The following is a 16,339-nucleotide window of genomic DNA, read 5'->3' on the forward strand; positions in this document are numbered from 1 at the left end:
ATGGGAAATTATTTTGGATTAACTGAGTGGGCCCATTATAATTAAAAGAGTCCTGGGGTACCTGGGTGACTCAGTCAGTTAAGCATCTGCCTTTGGCTCGGGTCATGATCCCAGGGTCCTAGGATCCAGCCTTGCATTGGGCTCCCTGCTCTGCGGGGAGTCTGCTTCTCCCTCTCCCTCTGGCCACCACCCACCCTGTGCTTGTGTTCTCTCTCTCTCTCTCTCTCAAATAAATAAATAAATAAATAAATAAAATCTATTTAAAAATAAAAATAAATAAGTATTAAAGAGTCCTTATAAGAGACAGACAAAATGATCAGAGTAGTAATAGATGTGATGTTGAAAGCATGAGGTTGGAGTAATACCAGGAAGAGACCATGAACCAAGGAATGTAAGCAACCTCTAGAAACTGAGAAAAGGCAAGTAAATGGATTCTTCCCTCAGGTCCTCCAGTAAAGAACATAGCCCTGTTGACACCTTGATTAAAGCCCAGTGAGACCTATTTTGGACTTACAACTTTTGGAATTATAAAATGATAAGCTTGTATTGTTTTAATCCACCAAATTGATGGTAACTTGTTTCAGCAGCACTAGCAAACTAATGTAAACAATTGCATTGTGTTTTGTGTTGTGACAGGTTTTGTGGTTGTTATTGCTTTGGTGTTGTAAAGACTCTTGGATTTCCCAGAATCTCTGAATGAACAGTCTAAAATGGGTGATTATTTTGGGATATCTTTCTTTTTCAGCTGAGCTATAGAGCAGGATCAAATCCAAGTTTAGCAATTATAGAGCTTGTCTGAGTTGATATATGTTTCCAACACTGTGCTGTAAAAAGTAAGTGAAAGCTGGCAGAGATACCTTAGCATCTGGGAAATGCTACAAATTGTGATAATCTGATAAAAGGGATAGATGGTAAATTCTGAAGAAATGGAAACATAATCTTATAATCTTAAGAGTCCAGCATCTGAAGGAGTTCCTGGCATTTGGTGGTCAAAAAATATTTATTGAATAAACGTTTGATTAAATCACCTGCTCTTCCCAGAAACATGTTGTTTCTTATCTTCAAGTACTTTCTCATCCTGTATCCTCTGTCAGAAATGGCATCCATTCCCCACTCAGTGCTTGAGCCTCCATCCTTTCCCTGGCTTACTTACAAACATCCTTTAAATTATATCAAATCTTCCCTGGAATCTTTTTCCACTGCCCTTTCTGTAGTCACAATATTTGATGTGTATTTTTGTTATAATACTAACAGTAGTTTTTATTAATTATCCATTCCTATAATTGTCTCCTACAGCACAAGGTGATTTTCTGTGAGGGAGCCATCTACCATATTGAGGTCTATATCCCTAGTATCCATGTGTAATGGGAAGAACTCAGAGCTTCTGAATACATATAAAAAATGAACTAATTACTATGTCAATGAATCCATGATGGGTAAACATATAAATAATTGTATATATAAAGGAAGGTAGTTCCTAGGTTCTTCTCCTAATGATTTGTTTTCTGTTTACTGTCATAGATATTTAAATGGTTCTAACGACCAATCCCCCCATTTTTTACTGAGATATAATTGACACATCACATTGTGTAAGTTTAAGGTGTACAACTTGTTGTCTTGATATGTTTGTTTACTTCGATATGATTACCACCATTACACTGGCTAACATTTCCATCCTGTCATGTACATTTCTATCACATCACATAATTATCATTTCTATAATGGGAACACTTAAGATCTAGTATCGTAGCATCTTTGAGATATAAGACAGTACTGTTAACCACAATCACAGTGCTGCACATTAGCTTTCCAAAACCTGTTCATCTTCTGATTGCAAGTTTGTGTCCTCTGACCTACTCCCTCGAAGGTAGAATGGCCTCAGGGAGCCAAAAAAGTTGGTTCTAACATTTCCTTTGGAAAAATTCATCTTGCCTACTAAAACATGCATTTTCTAATATGAAAAAATTTAAAGTCAGGTTTGGAATTGGTGATGTTTAAATGCTATTCCAGATTTTGTGCTCCAATTCTTGATTTGTGTAAGTCATGGCCCCTAGAGCTAATCCTGGAATCGTGATTAGCCTACAGCCTTGATGACTGAAGTTTACTGAAACTAATAAATATTCAGTGCTCTCACACTTAAAAGATGAGCTAACCAGTGATATTGTTGCCTCTTAATATTGGGCACTGGAGACCCTAACTTCAGATTCCTAGTAAGATGTGTGTAAAATAAGATGATTTCTCAGCATCCATGTCCAGCACCGCAGTATAATGACTCTAAGTTTTGTCAAAAGGTGTTTAGATCATACATAGTCAGAAACTCCACAAATACCCCTTATCCAGTTTCCCAGCCCCCAGCTTTCTCTTTCTCAATATACCCAAATCCATTATTCTTTAATTTAGACCATTGCCTTGTCACATGAATTATTTTGGGTAAATAGTGATATCTTAACTAGAGTGTGATATTCTAAAGCAAAAAGTAGTTTTGTTTTTGCTGCATTTTGCAAAAACAATGGGTAATATTTTAGGAGATGTTTAGAAGATTTCTTAAATTCCTGAAGTGATATTTTGAACCTGCTAAAATATCCGAGTTCTCTATTTAATCTTTTTTCTTGAAATCTGGTAGGAATGGTAGAGGCCAAGATCCAGCACCTTTCCTCCATGTCACAGCTGAGGGCTCAGACTTCCAAGGAGGTTGTATGTTATTCTGTTTTTTAAATCCTGCAGCATTTAAGGCAGATTGGTTACTTAACATGTACTAATATCATCATCTTCATCATTATTTTTATTATTATATTGAATGTCCAAAGCACTTCGAAGAATAATTATCTTCTTTTATCTTCACAGCATTCAAATACAGTAGACATTATCACTGTCGATATTTTAAATACTTAACATTGGTAACCACGTGGCACCAACTGATCAGTAAAGGCCAGGTGACAGAGTGTTACAACTCATAGACCTCCTGGTCCACTGCAGCTACAGATGGATTCTGGTATCCACTTTCATTTTATAGATGAGGAAAAGTAGAACTTGAGACCCCCAGTCAGATTCTTCTGATCCAAAGTCCACAGCCCTTTTCACTAAATACAGTCACATATAAGATGTTTGCCTTTGAAAATAATATGTATGATTATTTTTATCAGATTTAAAAGCTTGCATATGTATAGAAATGCATATAGAAATAATAGAAAATATTGAAAAAATAGAAAAGTTTTAAAAAGTAACTTTTTTAAATTTTAGGAAAAAATGCTGTTGTCAGTTTTTTATGTTGTTTTGAATCTTTTCATGAATTTTTATTGATTTCTACAATTGCTCACTTATAAATTGTTTTTTTAAAAAGTTGTTTAAATACTGTAAATATACATATTTTGCCAATTGCAACAAAGTTTGAGCATTTTTTATATATTAATTATAATGGATTTCTAATATCCCAACACAGAAGAAAAACATATTTACCTTTTCCTTTTCTTTTTGATCAGACACATATGATTTTTTTTTTTCAATTTGTAGATAATATGAATGAAGCTTCAGAGAACATTCAGGTACATGATCCTATGTCTATGCTTCAAATTATTTCCTGGGATTGTTTTTATAAGTCATAATAATAAGTTAGAGAGTAGGAATATTTTAAAGTTTTTGCTGTACATTGCAAAATTGATCTATAGAGAATTTGAGTCAATTTATATGCCTTCCCACATTATATTGTTGTGCCTTATGCATTTTGCGTACTTAATAAATATGCTATAGATCACCTTGTTAATAAAATTAAATACAGACTACAAAGGTGAGCCACATGTGTAATTTGAAAAAATTTACTAGCCGTATTTAAAAAGGAAAGAGAAATAAGAAAAATTAATTTTAATAATGTATTTTATTTAATCTAATATATAGAAATATTATTTCACCATCTAATTAATGTGAAATTGTGAATATTTTACAATATTTTCTCTTAGTAGGTCTTCAAAATCAAGGAGATATTCTATGCTTATAGCACATCTGTTTGTACTTGCCACGTTTCAACTGCTTAACACAGTTGCCATATGCAGCTCATGGCTAACTATTGCGCAGCACAATTACAGATGTTTAAATGTTATAAACTCAAAGATCATTATGTCTATGGGGTTTTCCCCCGTTATAGTTGCTATCATTTTAAAACACTTGGAAAATTTAAAAAACATGTGTGCACTTATCTAAAAACATGGGGATTTTGAGGGTGAGTTGTTGCTGATAGTTGTCCACAGGATTTACAGAGACAAATTTTGGACTCAAAAGTTGTCTGTGGAAGGTATGCATTGATTAGAACTTCAAGCTCCCAAATATCCCTGTCCTTGTCTGTTTGAGCTGCTGTAACAGCGTATCATAAACTGGGTGGCTTATAAGCAATAAACATTTATTTCTGACTGTTCTGGAGGTTGGGAAGTCCAAGATCAGGCATCAGTAGGTACAGTATCTGGTAAGGACCCACTTCTGGTTCACAGATGACCATCTTCTCCCTATAATGTCACATTACAGAAGTGGGAGCAAGGGAACTTTCTGGGGTCTATTTTTTAAGGACACTAGTCCCATTCATGAGGACATCTCCCTCATAACCAAAGGCCTTACCTCCAAATTCCGTAACATTAGGAATCAGGTTCTCAAATTTTGCAGGGACCCAGAAATCAGCCTATGGCAAGCTCCTTGTTTGTTTGTTTGTTCGTTTGTTTGTTTGTTTCTCTAAACTCTAAATTAGAATCATGATTTAGAAGTAAAAATATAGTTATAAAGTTGGAGAGATCAGAATGATTGATGATGGCTGGAGAGCAAAGAATTCCTGAAATTAAAAAGAATAGTAAGGAACATGAATCTTGGAGCCACTCCCACTAGAAACAGCTTTGTTTCAATAGGTCCTGAATAACAGTGTAGCAATAGCTTGGAACAGATGTTATAAATAAGATGACAGCATACAATTAAACTGCCTGGTGGGGAGTCTGTTTACAAAATGTTAAGGACAGATCTTATCAAAAAAGAAAAAAAAGTTAAGCAAGGTGTCCTTTTAATGTCATAAGGGATATTGCTTAATAGTCCCACCTAAGGATTACTTTAACTATTGATTGAATATCAGAGAATTAATATTATATGTTAACTTGTAGATGTTTTCCGTTAGAGATACAAATTATCTCCATCCAAGAAAAAATAATGACCCTAAATCTCATGGTATTGTTTCCTGTAAGACATTAACAAGTTTGTATATAACTTAGCAGTCTTTCTAACGTTATTTACACCGTTGCCAAAATTTCTACTGCCCTTTGAGCCAGCCTTTCCATCTTACTGTTCCCTTCAAAATGATCAGTTTAATAAAATATTTAACATGTATTTATTTGATATATTTGAGTGCCAATTTTTAATTTTTCAAAAATTATACTTTAGCAAAGGCAGTGTAGTGTGACCTACGTTAGGATTCTTTTTAATCAAAAATAATTTAGTAGTTGAAGTGAATTTATCATGACTTCAAAATCTCAAAAAGATATTTTACTTCTGAGGGTTCTAGTCTTTTCTTTTATAGAATGAAGAGGCTGGCTTAGAGAAACAGAGAGTCTCTTGTGATTTTATCACGCCATGACTTAGGTTGGCTTTTATCCAGGGAAAGCATTTCTGGTTTTCTGTCTGCCAAACATTACCCTTTCTTGTGCTTCTTATATGTATTCTCATTGAGTATCTATAAATTTTTGTAATTCTCTGAATGATAGAACTTCACCAAGAATGATTTGGGTCTTTAGTGGTCACTCTAAGGGACATTTGACTTCAACAAAATTATTCATTTGAGAGGTAACTTGGAAAAGAAATGGAATAAGATTTCTCAAACACAATGAATAGCATCTTTTTTTTTCTGTTTGGTATGCAGAAGCCTCCAAACCAAATTCTGAATCAAAAATTGGTTTTCTAAAAGAGTCTTTGTCCAAAGCTAACGAGCAATTTGACAGAATTAAGCAACAACAAACTTGACCCATCTACCTAGTAAATCCTTTCTCTTTTTAGCCTCCAGGTACCTCATGATACAGAGTTTTCCTTCTTCCCCATCCTTACAGTTTCTCTCCTGTATGTCCTCCCATTGCTCCCTCCTCTTCCCTTTTGCCAGAACCCCTACATTCATTCAGACTATTTTAAGACTCCGAATGCCAGTTGCTTCTAAATATTCGTCTTTCATAGACCCAGGTGTGCAGGCAACTAAACCCCAAACCTGAGGTGAATTATGTGCTGTACTTGAAGAATTCTGTAAATCCATGCAAGACCAGCACAGAAGGTTTTGTAATCCTTTTGAATGCAAAGGACCCAGGGTTACCTGCCTTATTCCAATTTAGGCACATGTGGTTGGAAACTCAGCTGCAAAATTCAGGATGGCAAAAGCTGATTGGACTGACACTGAAAGGGACATAATTACTCTTTCCAAAAGGGTCCAAAATGCCACAAATGAAGGGCAAATTCTCCTCAAAGATAAACCTGAAAGATTTCCCTCCAAAATTGATTAGACCATAAATTACTAAGGCAAACATAGAAAATATGAAACTATGGGAAATTTGGGGGATAAGCTAGAAAATGCCTTCAACATTTTTGAAAGTTAAAGAAGGTGCTGATATAAAAACAGTTATTTCATGTCACTTAGTCAATGATATTAAAACTGAAGTTGTAGACTTAATTAAAGACAGACATTAGAACAAGAAATTAGCCCCCTTACCTTAACTAGAACACTTGAGAGAACATTCTGAAAAGGTTTTAGAACAAAAATGAGACAGAACCAAAAATAAACTTATTGCCTGCGGATCAAACAGCCAAGTGTCACTTCTGCACTGACCACCTATTGACCAGGACTCTTACAGATATTTAAATGGAAGGGGAACTGGAGGAAAGACTGTCCCATCTTATGAAAGAAAACCCGAGATAAAGAACAACCTCTCAGTCCAGATCAATTGAGGGTACTCTGGGGAAGGAAAAACACCCAGCACCCTGCCGCACCCTAAACCTTCAGGGTAAATTAACTCTAAATGTAGACGATCAGTCCCATCAATTCCTGCAGGTTACATTTGCTACTCTTTCTACATTAAACCCTGCCACCTTCACCTTTTGCTAAAAACCTCTTCCTCTGACGAATGTACCACAGAGGTTTTTTCGATCTCCCATCCCTTAAATGTAATCTTTGCACACTTACTGAAAAAAAATTAAAATAATCTTTTTCTGCTTTGGTACGTCTGCACCTACAATAGGAAGAGACTTACTCTGCAAATTAAATGTTAATATTAGTTGCACATCAGATGGACTATTTCTTGAGGTTCCAGAGGACTCTTTCATTCGTAATCAAGTAGTATATTTCTGGATATACTTTTGCCTTCTCCAGTGTATTTGATGCATAACTCTGATAAAGATCTTAACACTCTGACACTCTGTGCTCTAAGAATTCCCCTGACGTAACAATAGTAATTGGAGCAGCACCAGAGAAACCCAAATACGCTCTCCAAACCAATCACATAAAACGCCAACAGCCACAAATCAGAACATACCTGAAGATTTACCTTATTTTCACGGTAAAGTTTTCCCACCCCATCGCTTGCCTTTGAGTCTCTGCCAAATGCGAGAGATGTTGCCTAACTCTTTTGCAACATCAAGCTCTAAATAAATACCTTCTGTTTGTTCTCATTTGGGTGGCTTTTGTTTATTTCAACACTACTGAAGGTGAAATGGGTGGAAAGGCATCTTCAGTGAGAAGCTGTAATTAGAAAACTTAGTCCAAAGCCTTGAGAAAGAGAGCTGGGAGGAATGTACACTTCATCTTCCTGCTAGACTGGGTGCTTGGACAGAAGAGTTGTATAGATGACCAATATCGTGGGAATCCCATGGTTTCTGTAAAAAGACAAGGAGTGATGTAAGGAAAGGTCAGGAGAAAAGTGGAAGGAGTCTACTTTCAAGCCCATGGCAATATATTTACGGAACTCATTATCTAAAATGGTGCTTTCACATTTAAATAGCTTATGCAACCTTAAGAATGTCAGAGTCAAATAGGGGTAAACTGGGTAGACAATACCTACAAGACAGGGAATAAGTAGTCAGAATGCTTGTAGAACTTATAAAATGAGCTTCAGATCTTTCATAATTTCTATAATTTTAGACAGTCACATCCCTTCTTTGGACCCAGGTTTTGTATTTGTAAAATGAGGAGACTTAACTACATTGCTATGGGTACTTTCTCCATATGGAAATCTACAATAAAGTGTGCATGATATTCTGTTCCTTTAAACTAGTAAGAACCCATAGTGTCTCCATTGCATGGTATGTGATAAGATTCAAGAGTTTCTGTAGATAACTGCTCTTTCGGGGATATATTTGTGACCTTTAGTGAAGTCAATTTGCAACAACCATATTTTGCTGTAAGTGAATGTACATATCAGAGAGAAGAAAATAGTGAAATTTTTATATTGTTCCTTTTCAAACTTGGAAAGAAAAGTAATTGACAGTCCAATTTTTTTTAATATTCAAAGTTGAGTTAGCATACAAAACCCTCACTAGGATTTCTCAAGTCTTTGGAGCTCAACTTTTATTCTCCAGCCCCCACTCCCTAGTTTAGCGATGTTTTTTTTTTTCCTCTCTGAATTCTCTATTCAAATGCTAAGTACAGCAATCAAGTCAGATAAAGCACTGAGAATACAGTCTTACAGAATCCAGTATTCCCTAAATGTGAAGCTACATACTGATAATGCTGCCTGAAGTGCAGTATAGGAAGCATAAATTTGCTAGATACATTTACCATTTTCAAATATAACTCACATTCGGGCTCTTTAGTGTAGAAGTTTCTGTATTTGAATCCTTCCTTTACAGGGCCATTCTGAATAAAGTGCCAGTTTCTTCAGTTCCATATGGAAATATTACACAATAGATTTAGAATGGTTTAGTTTGTTTATTTTTTATTAGCAACATATTGCAGAAGTGATGATCCTCAGTTTGGAATGCAGAATTCCTTTCTCTCCAAATTCAGGACAATGGGACGAGAATAGGTCTTCCAACTGCAAAGAAAACATTTCATCTCTGTGAATGTTACTGTGCAGCCCTGGACTTCCAATTTGGTTTTATTTCCTAGCTCTTCTCTTTTAGTTCCCTCAGGCGCAGTCTTAAAATTGTTTACCAACTGCTGCTTACAATTGCGATCACTGTATATTTTAATAACATAATGAAGAAACAAAATAGACATTCCCCAAGGTTTGTGTTTACGTCAGAACGTGCCAGAAGGTTCACATTTCACTGGGATTCAGCGAAAGAATTCAGTGGCAGGATTCAGTTTCTTAATTGTTTCTCTGTTCTCTTCCTCTCTTCTAAACATGCCCTGAATCAGCTAATGAAATCCAAGTGCAGAAATGTGCCTAGGCCTTAGGGTGGGGTATCGGGTTGAGGAGATCATGCCATGCTATGTTACAGGAAAGAAAAGGAATGAAATGACTTAGTCAAAATCAAATCCAGCACACTTTTCTTTTATTGAATAAATATTCATGTCCAAATATATAGAGTAAATATATATAAATATATATACACACATATATAATAATATATATATCATAAATATATATTTACTCCTATGTATGTAATATATACATGTGTGTATATATATTCATTCAGGACAAAATCATCCAATTTGTCTGCTCCAGTTTACAACAAAATTTTGTGGAGTCATTGGTACCCTCTATTTTCATTTCCTTTTCTCCCCATTCTAATCAGACTCTTAGCCTTGATGCTGCTAACGTTATCAGTTTTACCAATGACTTCCACATTGCCAAGTCCAGTGAGTTCTTTCACATTTTCACCTTACTCAATCTATTAGTAGCATCTGACCAATTTATTATTTTCTCTACCTTTTCATATGTTCTTTACTTGAACATCAGGATCAGTTGATCTATGTATTGATTGATTGATCTATCAACCTATCATCTATCTACCTCTTTCTTCCCCCTTTTCTCTGTTCTCATTCCTCACTGGATACTTTTTCTTAGTGCCTTTTCCTGCTTCCTTCTCCACTTGCCTCATCTCTAAACATCAGAGTGCCCCAGGACTCTCTGCTTGGACAACATTCATTCTGTGGTCTTGTCTCATGAGATCTTATCCAGCACCATTGTTAAATACAATGTGCAAAGGATATACAAAATTTTAGATTCACATCTGACCACTCTGCTAAGGTAGGTCTAAGAAGTATCTCAAACTAAACATGCCTACAACCAAAGATGAGTTCCATTTCCCATATCCAAACCTTCCCAAAATAATAATCAAAGCTGCTACTTCCTGTCTTCCTCAGCTCAGCAAATGCAGCGTCACTCAACTAGTGTCTTGTGGCATGCATCTAGTTTATTTAGAGAATCCCATCAGTGCTGCTTCAGTATAAATCCAGAATCTGATCCCTTCTCCTCCACCATCCTTTGTTCAATCCACAGTTACCTCCCTTGTAGCCTACTGTGTTTGCCCTGTGGTATAGTCTCCCTGGTTGTTCCCTTTACCCTCTTTTTTATTCCATTCAGGTTGTGATTCATATATGATCTTCTCAGGAAGATCCTTACTCACACATGACATATTGTGACAAAAGACAACTGTTACCAACCATCACCCTCTACTTTTTTTCCCCACTTCCTCCTCTGAGGGAATTTCTAAGAAACACAATGCATGGTACCTTTAACCAAATACATATTCATTATACCTGACTTGTCTCCTGTTTTAAAACTCTGTTTAAGATGTATCCTGTTGATGTGAGCTTGAGAGACAAGGAACTTCAAGGACTTCCCTTTAGTTCTTTCAGTTCCAGAAGCAATATTAATCAGGTTCTCATTTCTTTCCCCCAGCTCACCCTCTGTCCCTTCTCAGGTCTCAGGTACCAAAAACAAAAACCTCAGAAGTAAAAGATATATCCAACCCTAGGTTTTCAGACCCCAAAGGTAAGACAGGAAAGAGTAAAAAGGAATTTTATAATTTCTTCAATCCTCTCAAAATTTAGTTCTTATCCTGACTTTGGACATTATTGATGATCAGAAGATTCTAACCCTGGATTTGTTTGCAGGAGAAGCAAAAGGAATTGCATGTGCCTCAGGGAAATTGTCTATCTATCAAGGTTTTGTGATAGAGATGTACAAGATGTTGGAAATATAATTGCTCTTAGGTATGAGGATTTGCTTAGTATCCCTAAGCTAAGCCTGTATATAGTTAAGGGATCTCTTATATTGAAAAGTAAGTGCAACATATTTGAAAGCATTGTATACCCATCCCCAACACCTTCCAACTATACATCACAGGATAGCTCTCAGCTCGTTTATCAATATAACTATAACCATAGCTATAACTGTAATTATCACTACAACTTTATAACTATAACTTATGAGTGGACAGATTAAATCTATTTAAGTTGAAAACAAATGTTGAAAAGACAAAACCTTCCATTTTAAACAGTAAAATTATTCCTCTAGTAAGCAGTAGCATCTAATTAAGGCCTCCAAATGTTATACAACTTTATGATTCAAGAAATCAACTGGGGCATGAGTAATAGGTTATATGCAACCTGGGATTTTAGTCTAAGGGAAACATATGTAAGAAATTCAGATCACTCAGTTAGACTTGACAGTAGTTAGCATGGAACATATGTCTAAAGCTGATCTATCTGCTCATTTTATTGTCACTTAAACATTCAAATATTTGAACACTGTTACCAAATTAGGTTTCAGAGTTTTAAATCTAATCAGTTTTGACAGCTTTTCTTAAATGTTTTCAAGCAGTATAAGATGGGGGTATAGAAGTACTTCAGTCAATAGGCTGGTTGAATCTGTTGTTCACAATGTCCTTTTAAAAAGTAGAATTATTTGGTAAGTGTGCATTACGGGAGATTCAGGTAAACCTTATTCAAATGTTGATTGCTAAAGTATTGTACTTTTTTTTTTTTTGAGGAGTCATAAGTCTCCTCAAAGAAGGGTACTCTCTTCTTTAATGGTGCTGGATCCATCACTAATTAGTGTTTATGCTTATGTGTAAGAAATAGTGAACTTGTCAGTTATAACTGATTTTTGGTAACAATGTAAGGAAGAATTTTTCACAAACCTCAAATATGTCTTAGAATTCATTCTGTGTTCTAAAAATATCATGGAGGGGCGCCTGGGTGGCACAGCGGTTGGGTATCTGCCTTCGGCTCAGGGCGTGATCCCGGCGTTATGGGATCGAGCCCCACATCAGGCTCTTCTGCTGAGCCTGCTTCTTCCTCTCCCACTCCCCCTGCTTGTGTTCCCTCTCTCGCTGGCTGTCTCTATTTCTGTCGAATAAATAAATAAATTATAAAATAAAATAAAATAAAAAGATCATGGAAGGATAGAAACTGGAGTTTGAAAAAGCAATATATTCTATAATAAGGATAGTTTTTAGAATCTAGCAGCTCTAGATTCATGTGTTGGCTTGAACTCTTCAAGTCTATGTGACCATGGAAACATTACTTATATACCATAAGATCTAATTTGTGTCACAAATAACACAGGATTTATAATATCAACTTCAACAGTTATGATGAGGAGTAAGTATAATCATATACTTGGAGTTCCTGGCAAGTACCTGTCACAAAGCACACATCCAAACTTGTTTTCTTGTCATTGTTACTGCTCCTTATTGTTCCTTTCATTCATCCTTCTTGTGAAGGGCTTCAGTTGTAACATAGGACAGCCCTGCAGCCAGTCATCTCTGTAACATCCCCACCAAGTGCTCTTCAGCATCTGATACCGTTTTGCCAGTATGAGGGAATTTATCCAGGGCATGGAAATTGTATTGAAATAGGATATAGTAAAAAGTAATTTCTACATAGGCCAAAATACATATTATCTAGACGAGAGCATGGAGAATAACCTAAAAATGTGCCAGCATTTCCTGACCTTTAGCAAATAATTCACTTCACGTTTTCAGAATTGGACAGAGGAAGACAAGTCAGCCTTGAGAGGAAGTCCTTGCATCTAAATGAGTTCATAAAATACTGAGAGTGCGAGTATTTTCTTGATCATATATCAGGGCATTGTAAAAATAACAAAATGGGCCATATGCAAACATAACAACATATACTGCGTTTTACATTATGGCTGACCATTGCCTCCCAAATAGAGAATAAATGCCTCTTGGACAAGCTTCAGTTTTCTCCCTTTACACTTGGAGTATATACATTTCTCTTCTTTACTGACAATTTCTCAAAAGTTCAGAGTAGCGATATTGACTTTCATTGAATGGAGTGCTAATCATTACCCAATTTTGGAGTAAATCCAAGGCTATAAATTAGAGCAGGCTATCAGCTGTGGTTGACTTGTAATGCTGAGCTGGGAGATTAAAAACCCACATGCAAAAATAACCTTGAATCTATTGGCTAAGAAATAAACCTGGAAATCAAATGAAGGGACCTCAAAGTATAAAGCCTGATTAAGAAAGTGATAAAGAGATGGCTAATAAAGGGAAAGAAAACCTTGATTAAAAAAAAAAAAAGGTTCTGCAAAGCAGTTGCATAGAATTGTTATTTTTACATTTATTTCTCAAATATTCTGTGTCCTGGGCCATATAGACATATATACATAAACATTAAAACATTTCCCCTTTCTCAAAAAATGAAGCCAATGAAGGAAACACATACAAGCAAAGATAACAATGAAATACATTAATTGCTATAAATTAGATAAGAGGAAGCTGATACACAAAATAACAGGACACGATTAAATCAGTTATGGTTTTATAAAAGATAAGGAATTAGAAATGAATATTAAGAGGGCACATCAGATCCAAAGCAGAGAAGAAATCATTTCAGGATGAGAGAAGAGCATAATGCAAATGTTTAGGGGTGTGCTTAGTGAGCAATTTCTATGACCAGGATACAGAGTACCTGCTGAATAGGGAAGCCTTGGCAGGACAAGTGGGTTGGAACATGATCAGGAAGAATGTCATGTAATGAGATGTAAATTGCAAATAAATAAAAGATCGAAGAAAAGTGCATTGATCAGGATATTTGAGGAAACGTCTAAAAAGTGAAATGGTAGAGTATCTTGATTTTGGAAGTCCTATCAAGTCTTTTCAAGATGTAGGTATGCTACTTACCTGTCAGTAGGTAAGTGGGCAGATAAGTAAATTATAAAGACCTAACCAAGCATGAAAGAAAGGAAAGGTTACATCAGGTGGCAAAATAAAAAAGGAACCCGTAACTTAAAAGTGGGAGTTTCATGCTCTCCTAAGACAGAAATGCAGGCTGCAGGTGCTGGCTTGGAATTTGACACCCTGCCTGAACTTGGAACCTGGGAAATAATAGTTTGCTTCTGAAAACTGTGTACAGCAGCATGTAGGAAGCACATGGGGCAGTGCAGTAGAGGATGGGACGAGGCAGGAAACCAAGCCAAGAAATCAGAGTCTCAGTTACAGCACATAGAATTGTATGTGCTGAATTTGTATAGGACTTAGAAAAACAGGAATTCTTAGACTGTTATTCAAGTAAATGTAATAGAGCCCCAAAGTCAGAAACGGAGTACTACCCTGCCAACATCCCTTACATTACCTCTACAACCCAGGGATGACACAGTTCCACGTCATGCTGCCATTTACGTAAGTAAGTGAATAGATAAGCACACACATGAATGTCAGAGAATAAACACAACAAACTAATATGTAGCCCAAACAATAAAAATAATTCAGCAACAAACTTTATGACCTACACTACAGGAACTAAGATACTGATAAATTAATGTAAGATTGAGTTAACATTTGTACAAATCTAGATGAAGTGGACAATTACAATGAAAAAAAATGACTTTGATTTAAGAAGAAATGGAACACTGGAAATTACAAAAATGACTGAAGTATATAAAATTTATAGGAAAAACAACTTCCTTCCTTCAGGAGTGCCTGGCTGGCTCAGTCAGTGGAGTGTGTGACTCTTGATCTCAGAGTTCTAAGTTTGAGCCCCACGTTGGGTGTAGGGTTTGCTTAAAAATTATTTTTAAATCTTTTTAAAATCTTCCTTCAGAATAGATATTAGGCCCAGGAAGTTAGAGGCAAGTTACATAAAACTTCTAGGTATAGATAAGTGGTAATTTATACAATCCAGAGAAACCAAAAGAAGCAACTCTACCCAAATCGTTCTATGAGACTACTCTGACCATGATAGCAAAATAGAAATAAGATAGTAAAAGACAAGTTAAATAAAGGCTGATCTCACTGATACAAAGACATGTATGCACAGGTTCTATGAAAATATTATTAATTTTACCTAGAAATACATTAAAAACCATGGCAAGGTAGGGTTCATCTCAGAAATACAAAGAAACTGGGAAATATAAGGAGTTACCCAGGAAATGTCAATAATTATCAAGTTTTAAAACTTTAGAGAACATAGAATCTTTTGAAAAAGAGAAAAGAGAAATGCGACATGACATTGACCCAGAAACACACATGTATAGAAGGAAACTGATTTATGGAGAACTTTTCCAAAATCCATAAACTTGGGTTATATTTATTCTATCATATTTCAATGATACATCAAATTAAATATTAATTTGTAGAATTCCTGTTCACACAGGCAGGGTTCTTCTTTTCACCATTGCTCATAATAACAATAATCTAAAGTTCTATTCATAAAAAAAGAAAAACACATTGTGATATTTCATATTGTGGCAGATCTTAGAGCAGTCAAAAGCAATGAACTTCAAATACCTTGATAAATCTCAAAAATTTTGCATGACAAAAAACTAAGTTGTAAAGTTACGTGTTTAGTGTTTTAACTGCTAATGCTTTTTTAAATTCCCAAGACCCTAATATTTTCATAATGGTTTCCTATTTGTGCTAAATATATAAACATATAGATTAGAACTACATGCAAAATATTCATACATGGCCTCTGTATAGGGAGGAATGGAAAAAGAACTGGAGAGGTTTATAAAAAGGAATTCAATCTTAACCACCTTTCTTTACAAAAATTACGCAAATACAATAAAACAATCTTACTCTCGATGGTGCTCACAGAGCCTTTCACTATAATTTTCTCTATAAATTTGGTAGCTTAATTTTCTTAAAACAAAAACAAAATAAGAAACAGAAAACCTGAATATGAAGTGCAGATAGAAACTGATGGAAGTGACTCCACACTGGGAGTGGTAGCAGTGCTGTAGGTGGGGACGTGAACTGATCAAATGGTTTGGGATACATAAATAGGGGGATGGCTGGAAAACACTTTGTCAGTATAAATAAGAGAGTGTAGTGATTGATGGGATGTACAGATTCAGGTGAAATAAGGCAATTGGATACATGGTGAGAAAACTGAAGAAGGGTTAAATGAAAGTCCTACTAT

This window comes from Ursus americanus, chromosome 7, assembly GCF_024610735.1.
Source record: "Ursus americanus isolate L20-20 chromosome 7, mUrsAme1.1.p, whole genome shotgun sequence".
Taxonomy (NCBI): domain Eukaryota; kingdom Metazoa; phylum Chordata; class Mammalia; order Carnivora; family Ursidae; genus Ursus; species Ursus americanus.